This window comes from Silurus aristotelis, assembly GCF_946808225.1.
Source record: "Silurus aristotelis genome assembly, chromosome: 23".
NCBI classification, from domain to species: Eukaryota; Metazoa; Chordata; class Actinopteri; order Siluriformes; family Siluridae; genus Silurus; species Silurus aristotelis.
In genome coordinates, this window is record NC_139596.1 from 11,670,544 (window position 1) to 11,681,719 (window position 11,176).

The window sequence follows — 11,176 nt, forward strand, 5'->3', positions numbered from 1 at the left end:
AAAGAATTACAGGATACTATTTGACAAATATAGGATTTAATAAAAAAAATGTTAAAAATCAAAAAATATACATTTGTTAATAAAGATAATAAACAACTGCCATACAGAACCATGACTTCAAACGCTTTAAGTTGTAATATCTCTAGATTGTCTAGAGCTCTATAAACAAGATCCCAAAATGATCACACTGGCAATATTAACTTATTAGTAGATTTCTCCAATTAAAAAGAAAGCTGTTTGTTTATTTTTTGTATACATGGGTAGCTCTTGCAGGGGCATAAGCTACAAATAAGTGGATGAATTGTGCAGAGCTACTAATCTGTCTTATGAAAGCAACAGCAGCAAAGCTGTTTTTTTTTTTAAACCATGACTTCTGCAGCCAACCTGCCGTATAATAAAATAACTACATATGAAAATGTGCGCTCAATAAAGTTCAGGAGCATTTAGGGGTTGCTGAGGAGACCTGTAAAAATTAGACAAACTTGGAGACTGGTGCAAAGCTTAATGGCTCATTGAAATGAATTACAGTTTGTTATTTTCACAATTTCTATTATATTATACAGTAGACAACACAATTGTGTAGCAGATAAACAGAAGTTGGATGTATTTAACAGTAAATATTTAGTTGTGGTTACAGTGCACCTACACATCAAGCAACTGTATTGGTACACATAAATATATATGTATAAATTCAACTGGCATAGGCATTCACTTTGTTTCCTAATTTGTATAAAGGCATGCAAGAAACAAAAGCCTGAAACATTCCTGAAAGGAATCAAAGGCCAGCTGATGTGTTAGTCTTAATTTCAGATGCTTTTAAAAGCCACCTTTACAGGTAAAATATTATTTAGCACTGTTTAAACGTTAGTGTTTGAATGTGTTCATCCACGTATACCAATCTGCACCATCTTAAATGCACATAAAGTTGATTTTAAATTAAACGTATTTGCTCGCTACATTAGATAACTGTACAGGGACGTTTCCTTGTTGTGTCAGAATCCTTCACTGTCAGTAACTGATACCAGCTAACATGTGTCATTTGAATGCTTGTCTGCGGATTTAATTCCTTACTTAACCCACCTGTTAGCTGCAGCATTGATTGCTCCTGGTACTGAACTACTCATGCTGCTTGTTTTATATTTTATGTTTAAGATATTATCGCACTGGTGTGAATCAAACCTTGACAATCAGGAAATCTACAGTTCAGTGCTTGCAGAACTGGTTTGACACTTTTTCTGCACACAATTCACAGCATTTTATTTTAATGATACCTCTTGCTGATAATGCTCTGCGCGCTCAGATCGGACCCCTTGGACCAGAAGCAGCCTGTAAGATTGTGCATCATTAACGGAGCAACTGACACCTTTGCAAGGGCTCACATCACCTCTGTGCTAAGGGCTAATGAGTACAGGAGCTTCATGGACTGTTGGGCCGCAGTCCTCGAATGGTGATTCATTCCAAGGGGGCAAACCCACAGGAACAGGTGATATGACTAAGATGCCAAGTTTCTCTGTCCATTTGTGACAGCAGTGGAAGCTGCCAGAATGCTCTGACCATCAGTAAAAGCTGTAATTCACACCAGGATCTGGCTTCTCAGATACATGAGCTGGCGTCAGTACAGTTGAGAGTTGTGTGCAAAGTGAAAAGAATCGGCAGTGCAAGAGGAAAAGCTATTATTCAAACCCTTTAATTTGATTATATTTAGCTAACTGGTGCAGAAATCATGGCAGGTTGTTTATTAGCTGCTACAGCTCTCAGCTTGTTCTCTCTCAAAATGCTTTAAACTCTTTTAAACTCTCTGCCATGAACTGCTGTGGCATTATTAAGATTTGAACCCAATGACCTGGTGAATGTTTAGAGTTACATCACAAATTTCTAGTTAATCCTGCTAATTCTTTAAGGTGCAAATAAATATGGAGTCAGGTTTTTTTACTTTCTAAAGCTGTGTTTGACTGTATTGTTTACCACAAACTCATGACACTCCCCCAGGGACCATCAGATCATTATAATCGCTGTTGTAAATGTAGTAAAATGTTTCTGTGGCCTTTGGGACGAAAGATGAAACAATCCTGCTTACAAAATGAACAGTGTGAATAACGTAAGCTAGCACTGAGCAACTGCTTGTAATGGAGAGACCAAATGGGACAAAAGTCATCTTCAAAACAAAAAAAAGGGGGGGGGGGGGGGGGAATAGAAAAAATACAGGAAAGGGAGGATGGGAGGTTCTGAAATGCATTTTGGTTTTGTAGAATATGAAAGACACAAACCAGCTGAATAAAAAAACAGGACATTAGAATACTAAAGATTACTAAAGGGAGTAATAATATTACCAGCTGTGCCGTGGTGATCTACTCGCCTGCTCTGGCAGTCGATGGGTTGTTTAACTGATTCAAATGATCAATGTGCTTAAACGTGTCTGAGCTTTGAGCAACAAAAACAACAACAACAACAACATAATAGTAAAGTCTAGTTAATAAAAACATATTCATTTTTATTTGACAAATATGAAAGCTGTTTATAAGTTATTTCAACCAATATTTTGGGTGTCATCACTAATCAATGAAGCGAATTCATGTTCAATATATAATATAATATTTTGTTAGGTAATTTAAATATACTTTAATGAATTTAATTTCACATCAATGAACTCGAAACATTCCCAATGAACTTCAACAGAAAGCGAGAGCACAACATGGCCGAAAGGGTATTTCCATTCGTTTCTCTCCAGCACAAACCACTCCAGATTTATATGGTAATTGGCTCATATCCTGTTTTATTAAGGGGAAAAGACAGCCCGCATTAAGAATCTCGCAATAATCATACTCTGAATAAATGTACTCATACTAGTTTATGCTGATGTTTTCCTATGCTGGATGCATAAAGGATGGCAGGTTTGGTAGTATAACATATAATCCGAGTAAACATCACTGGATATTGTGGGTGATGATTAAATTGTTTTGCATAAACAGCATAGCTGAAAGCTCAAATCTAATTGGTCAGAAAGTGTGCATTTATTTATACAGAACAACAAAATTCTGCAACATGAATGACGGTTTTATACTGTAAATTAACAGCTCACATATTGGGACTTAAACTCATGATGTTCAAAATAATCTGAAATAAAAGTTTAACAATGTAAAATGTATATTTTTTACTGTGGTTATGTCTTTAATATGTGGTTATGCGGGATAGTGAGTGAGTGTCTGAGTTTACACTTTCCAAGGACACTCGGTAAATGAGGTAACAGCAGCGATACAATTGTGAAAAGGTGACTAAAATCTAGCTTAAGAACAAAAGCCTGACTTTCGATTCCTTGCATCTCTTATATACAAACCTCTCTTTAAGCCTCTTCAACAGGTTGCCTCATTTCAGTGCAAAACACTTACTGTAGGTGTTCCTATTCACTGTAATGCATGCTATCCTGAAAATACCTCTGCAGAATGGGGGAAATGAACCAGGAATATTTTCACTGACTGCACAAATATCTGGGAAAACATTCGTAGAAAAAAAAAAGGGGGGGGGGGTGTTAGTGCAAGACTCCTTGGTTGTGTTTGCATCTCTCCTATCAGTCTTTATCGGCACGCCCACACCTCTCCAGACGGCTGTGCAAACATGACAGAACTTAGTGCTTAAGAACAGAAAACTGCTTCAATGACAAAAATTGGAATTTATATACATTATAGTATTAGTTGTCTAGGAGAAATGTGTATAATCGACATCCAAATGAATCCCCTTTGGAGCCAGCAGATTATATTTATAATAATAATATTATTATTATTATTATTAGTAGTAGTAGTAGTAGTAGTAGTAGTAGTAGTAGTAGTAGTAGTAGTAGTAGTAGTATTGATGAACATGAGCATAGACAGTGTTTTTTTATAATTACATAGCCACTGGAACTCAAATTGGTTATCATGTTGTACCTTGCACTACCTGGGGGTGATACTCCATATATAACAATGACCCACAAAGAATATACCCATATAGAGAATCCACTAAACATATATTCATGAGAAACTGAGGTATAATGTGGGGTTCATTATGGTCAATAATTTTGTAACCAGCAAAATCGAACCATGTGATGCACATGAATTAAAATTTCAAAACAACACTGACTCAATCTGCAATCCTCAGGCCTTCATGGCCATTTTTCTGATGACAATGTCAGCAAGAGCAGTGGAGACCTGAGACTAGAGGAAGTGAAATGAAGAAGCGCATAATTACTGTAAACCCAGTTTTAGTGGATGACAAAATATAATCCATTTGCGCAACACTGACTAACAGGAAGGCCTCTGTCATTTCAGCGCTGTACAACTATGAGAGTTCACCACTAACTGTTTGTGCACAAATAGTTCAGATGTAGACATTTAGAGTGTGAATTTCAATGGAAGTTCAGTAGGACATCTGCAGTAAGCATGATAAGTATTAGTGTCATACTCTGTATGAATGTGTATGTGACAAATAGAATTTGAATTTGATCTCTTCAAATCCCAGAGAGAGTCTCTTCATCGAGTGTGAATGGTTGTCACAGGAGAAATCTAATATGTTATTACTATATATCACTTTGACCTTGTGTGTGTGGGACTTTTGGCCACACAGTGTTCTTTTATAATGGGGGGAGCACAATCTATTTTCTTGACCATGTCAGTTTGGCCACTATTTGGCCAAAAGTATATGGACTTCTCCCTATCACATCCACATGAACACATAACACTCGTCTAAAAAATAAATAATAATAAACAAAAAAAAAAGCTCAGTCATTAAGGCACTGGGTTAGGGTGCGAAAGGTCGGGAATTCAAGCCCTGGCATCGCCAATCTGCGATGCCAGGGCTCTTGTTCCCCTAAGCAAGGGGAACCTGCCACTCTTGTTCCCCTAAGCAAGGCCCTTAGCTCTTTGTGCTCCAGGGGTGCCATATCATGGCTGACCGCAGGTTTCAAACAAGCTAAATATTGTAATGTATATGTGACAGAGGCTATTCTATTATATTTCATCATTAGATCAGGATTCCTAACCTGTCTGAAAATCCTTATGACGATATGTTGTTATAATTACAAAATGTGTCTGAAAATCCCTAAAACGGTCGTTTAATGATTACATTACCCCTCCTGCCTGTGAGAAATTATTTGCAACATATACATTACAGCCGGTGTCCCCAACCACCGGACCATGGATCCTTTGGTTCAAGGGCAGCCCAGAAATAATAAAAACGTCTTAATATTTAATGTATCTCCATTTAATTGACTTTTGCGGTCCACATGGTGTTCTATTTAAAAGAAAAACAAAACTGACCACTTCCATCCAAGCCAATTTTTCTGAGCTTGTTTCAGTCGCAGTTTTTTTTTCCGATGTGTCGATAAATAAAGCTCACTGATTCTGCACAAGACAAGTTGAGTAACATTTTCATTATTTATGTAATATTGAAATAACTAATGAAATAATATAATATGAATATATTATGCATGTTATTACACGTGACAACCTGCCCACCCACCCACCAGACTGGTCTAGGGAAAAATTGTCTTCTGTAAACCTGGTCCAAAAGAGGTTGGAATAGAGCACAATGAAATTCACATACCCCCAGCTTGCTAGGAAGTTGGGGTGAAAGTGCCCAGTCCATCATGACCCAGTGCACCTGGAACAGACAGGGTTAAGGGCCTCACTCAGGGGCCCAACAGTGGCAGCGACTTCAAGATGCTGAGGCTCGAACCCTGAGCTTCTGATCAGTTTTAACCAATCTGTGTCAAACTAATCCGGCCTGAATAGGGCATAATACTTTAGAATAGGGATCAGTACTGTACATACACCCCTTCTTGTGTGCTATATAGAGTGAATAACAATTATAGTGCTGTATACCTCACATACTCTTCAGTACATTTGCTGTGCTGTTACGGACTGAGCCCAGTGGACGGTTTATGCCTCACTTCCGGCAAAGGAAATGACCAAAATAACAGATATCAGATGCTCATTCGACTGTACAGCCGGAGAGACAGCACTCGATTGCATAGTTAGTTGCAAAATTCAATGCTCGAGTGAATGTTCTGCTGAACAGCACAGAACCCGAAGGCCTCCATGCTCATGTGAAGTTTGCATGATTAGCTCGAATCTGACAGCTAGCAGGAGTCCTCAAAGCTCAGAGCTGGGTGATTGGGTGCACATGGGGAAAATGTCTTTAAGTTTATCATGTCAATAAACATGATCACCTCATTTATTGCTGGTATAATGTGTGTGTGTGTGTGTGTGTGTGTGTGTGTGTGTGTGTGTGTGTGTGTGTGTGTGTGTGAAAAAGACTTTAGGACTCTTAAGGTTCATCTTCATTGCTCAACAGTGTTTTAACAGCTTACTGAGTCAGCTAATCAATCGACAGTAGCACAAAACTAAAAAAACACAAGAAATCAGACTAGTCGAACAAGTCGATCAGGTGCAGTAAGAATTTTCTTTAACTTGCTGATGTATTGTCCAGCTGAAAAAAAAAAAAGACAGTAGCTGAAAGCAAAGTAAATGAAAAGAGCTGCAAAACTTACTTGGTGGGTTGCTGCAGCTAAGATAGCTAGCGAGGTTAGCCTGCTGGCCAGCGCCAAGTTTAACCCCAAATCCCAGCTTTAATCCATAACGTCGGCTCGTCGTGATCCAAATCGTTTCGTCTTTCCCACTTTCGTAACATCTGAAGGTCTCCGTTAGCCGAAGCTGCTCAACCGACTTAGTCCACTACGGCTCTATGGCGGTTTAGTCCTCTACTAGCCGAGGCAGGCTTGACATTTCACGTTACTGCGACTCTTACAGTAGAAACTCATCAAAAGGTTTACAGGCCAAATTGTACGTTAAACAACGAAGAAAACAAACAAAACAATAAACACGCAAATTGCGCGATAACGCGAAAACACACAATTACACCCGAGGGGGAACTTTAATACTATCAGCTCCCTGGAGGAAGAAAAAGGGAGACGCGTCCGTCAAACTAGCTAGCATGCTAACCACTGTGAGTCACGGCGACACTTCCTAACTGGCTGAACGTTGCAGTAATTTCCCAAACCCGCCTGACCAAGTTTCGGTTTATGTTTTCAACGAGAAAAATAAAATGAAAGTGTGGCCAGTGTATAGTTTCCGACACGCTACGTGTTTTCCGTCTCCACCTCGGTTGTGCGCAGGTTCACGGCGGAGAGAGCGAGCAGAGCTCCATAACACACTGCACTACCACCTGTAGGCTGTACGCTCCATTCACTGCGTACACACATACACATACACATACACACACACACACACACACACACACACACACCCTTGTCTCTCCTGTCCACATACACACCAAATAAAGAAATCGAACCTGAACATCTTACACAAATCCTTATATTATGTAATGACCCATAACATATTAAACCACCTGCCTGATACAGTGTAAGTCAATAAAGCCACCCAGGCATCACCTCCACAAAACCTCTGAAGGTGCTTTGGTACATGGTAATAAAACCTTAGTGACAGATCCTTCAGTTCTATTGCAAGTTGCAGGGTAGGGCCTCTGTGGATTCAATTTGTTCCTCCAACACATCCTTCAGATGCTGGATCAGAGAGAAATCCATGAACACTCTTGCCCTGAAATGGTTTACTTATCCTGCAACAATGTTTATGTGGGAATGTGTGAAAGTAACTTCCACATGAATGCCCAGTCAAAGGTTTTCTTAGTCAAGTCAAGTTTATTTCTATTGCGCCTTTCACAACAGACATTGTCTCAAAGCAGCTTTACAGAAATCAACAGTCAAGGTGAATGGTGTGTATTTATCCCTGATGAGCAGCCATGGAGACTGTGGCAAGGAAAAACTCCCGTAGATGTCATGAGGAAGAAACCTTGAGAGGAACCAGACTCAAAAGTGGAACCCATCCTCATTTGGGTGACATCAAAAGTGTGATTATAGTCTTTAAACAATACAGAACACTGAGTGAGAGTAAGAACTATCATGAGCACTGGAGTGAAAGATTATAAGTAATGTTCTTTCTACAGTCTTATACAGTCTTAGCAAAACACTGCTCGAAATCTTTTCCAGAGGTAGAGGACATCACACCCCTGTCATGCACATAATAAACATATTCATACTGGTGTATGCTGATGTTTAATTGCAGAGCTACTATACTAAGTGCATAAAGGATAGCACATTTGGTAGTATAATATATAATACATCATCACTGGATATTGTGCCAGACAGATCAGTTGTTTTATACAGACGGCGTAGCTGAATACTCAAATCTATTTGGTCAGGGGGTCTGAATTATGTTTACAGAATAAATATCGAACAAGGTAAAACATATTTATTACTGTAGTGATGTGTAGAGATTTATAAAAGATTTATTGTAAACGCTCTATTTTACAGGCATTGTGTCTTTGTGCTGAGTTTATTAACACCTCAGTTGTGGATTGGACTTGTTTTTCTAACGCATCCTTCAGATGCTTGATCAGATAGAAATCTATGAACACTGTTTCCATAAAGGGGTTTACATCTCCTGCAACATTGTTTATGTAGGTATGTGTAAAAGTAACCTCCACATGAATACTGCTCAGCATAGTGCATCCAGGTGCCATCTCTTCTCCAGGTAAGGGACACTCACACCCCTTGTCATGAATGTAATGTGGAAGTATTAAGTTTAATCAGACCTGGTCACTGTTGTTTATTACTCCATGATGTAGCTATGATACTTACATGGTCGTTGGGGAATTTTTTGCTGATGGACAGGGAACAGAATGGGCACTCTGACTGCAGCTACGCAAGCTGTACATTCTGATATTTTTTTGTCATAGCCCGCATTTTCTTTTTCCCTATCTGTAAATAAGAAGGTCTACAGTGTGCTCAGAGCAGACCGAACACATCTATGAGCCTCAGTTTTCCATGACCCTGTCATTGGTTTAGTGGTTGCTATTCTTTGAAAACACCTCCACAAGACCTTTGTTTTAAAGACGCTCTAACCCAGCCATCACAATAAAGCCTTTTTCAAAGATCTTTACACTTACTCATTTATCCTGTGAACAGTGTGAATTAACTTCACACTGTTATCAAACAGAAAGGAAGGGGGGAATTTTTGTGACTGTTTTACATATTCTGACTAAAATTTAGTTTTCAAGTTGTATCTAAAATCACCTGGCACCAAATTAATTAAATTGTTAATTAAATAACAAATTTGTGATTTCTTAGGTTATTTTGAGTTTTAACAAATAAATGCTTTGGCTCTTTTTTCTACAGATCCAGAATCATCCAGAACACAAACGAATAGCCAGTCATATGACCACATTGAATGTGAAAGAACATTTTTGTCTAAATCCCCTCTAGGGGGCACTATAATTAAACCATTTGGTAGATTCTTACAAGTGTTTTCTTAAAGAAGTTTCTTGAAGGTGCCAACAATTTTTTATGCAAGGAAGAAGGTCATTTGGAATTCCAATATTGCCTTACAATTCTGTCCCTTCGTGTGTGTGTGTGTGTGTGTGTGTGTGTGTGTGTGTGTGTGTGTGTGTGTGTTATTGTGCATTATCTCAAAAGACATGGTTAACATTAAATGCCTTATTTTCCGATAAGTATTAATTTTCTGTTTTCTGTTTTTCTGCTTGGAATATGTTTAGAAATGTGTAATGAAAATCTAATGAGGCTATGCATTTTTCACCAGTTCCTTAACACACTCCTACAGAGCTATTTTGCCCATAATGAGTGGGAACGTAATGCTAACTGCGCTAGATTTCCTACACTTAATATTAATTTGAATTCTTTATTTACTATTCTTTTTTTATTTGTCTCCTTGTCTGAGTTCTGTGACAGAGGTGTATCAGTTTGACATTTTTCTTAGTATAGAGAAGGTAAAGAAGTCTGGATAAAAAATAAACACCAGGGGGGGCTAGAGTTTCCTTTTTTTCCACGAAGCTACGTTTCGGTCAGATCCTCTACTGGACTGTGAAGCTGCTGAAGCACAGTGTATAAACAATTTCAAATGTATATACAGTATCAGTCAAAAGGTTTGAACACACCTTTTCCTTCAATGTTTTTTTTTATTTTCAACATTGTAATATTACATTTTAATTCTAAATTGTAAATTATCACAGTTTGGCAAACTCTCATCAGATTCATGTTGTAGTGACCTGGACTCATTTCCAATTCATAGCTGTGCCTTGTCCATTTGTGACAATTCTTGTATTCCTAATATGCTTTAGACCATCATTTGTCTTAAACAGCGAAAATGGTGAGTACATCCTTACTGTACAACCAGTCCATCATTACTTTAAGAAAGAAAGGTCGGCCAATCTGAAACTTCTCAAGATTTCTAAATGTATCCCCAACGGCAGTCTCTAAAACCATTAAACACTATGTTGAAACAGGCTCTCATGAGGACCGTCCCAGGAAAGGAAGACCAAGATATACGTCTGCTGCAGTAGATAAGTACAGTATCTAAAAAAGGTGAGTACACCCCTCACATTTCAGCAACTATTTTAGTATATCTTCTGAATGAACAATACTATGAAAATAACTCAACATACAGCCTTTATTTTCAAAATAGCGGGCAACAAAAGTGAGTACACCCTGTAATATAAATGCTGTTGACCAAAGTGTCAATATTTTGTGTGAGCACCATTGTCATCAAGCACTGCGTTAATCCTCCTGGGCATGGAATTCACCAGAGCTGCACAGGTTGTTTCTGGGATCCTTTTCCACTTAATGATATCACAGAGCTGCTGGATGTTAGACACATGGTGCTTCTCCAGCATCTGCTTGAGGATTCCTCACAGGTGCTCAACAGGGTTCAGGTCTGGAGACATACTTGACTACTTCATCACCTTTACCTTCAGCTTTCTCAGCAAGGCAGTTGTCATCTTGCCGTTGTGTTTGGGGTTATTATTATGTTAGAAAACTGCTGTTCGGCCCAGTTTCTGAAGGAAAGGCATCGTGCTTTAGAATGTCACAGTACACGTTGGAATTCATGCTCCCCTCAATGAACTGCAGCTTCCCAGTACCAGCAGCACTCATGCAGCCCCAGACCATGATGCTACCACCACCATGCTTGTCTGTAAGAAAAAAAAAACAGAATTATCTTGGTACTCCTCATCAGGGCGTCGCCACACATGTTGGACACCATCTGAGCCAAACAGGTTTATCTTATTCTCATCTGACCACAGGACATGGTTCCAGTAATTCATATTCTTGGACAGG

The 11,176-nt window shown here is 38.8% G+C and overlaps 1 protein-coding gene across 1 annotated transcript in view; it reads right to left on the reverse strand.

Moving 5' to 3' along the window:
• The window catches only part of jak2b (Janus kinase 2b), a 28,832-nt gene extending 21,569 nt beyond the window's left edge, over positions 1–7,263 (reverse strand). Inside the window, exon 1 of the mRNA XM_083526546.1 lies at positions 6,521–7,263. The gene's annotated coding sequence lies outside the window, so the exon portion shown is untranslated. The remainder of the gene's footprint in view (positions 1–6,520) is intronic.
• Positions 7,264–11,176: the final 3,913 nt, after the last annotated feature.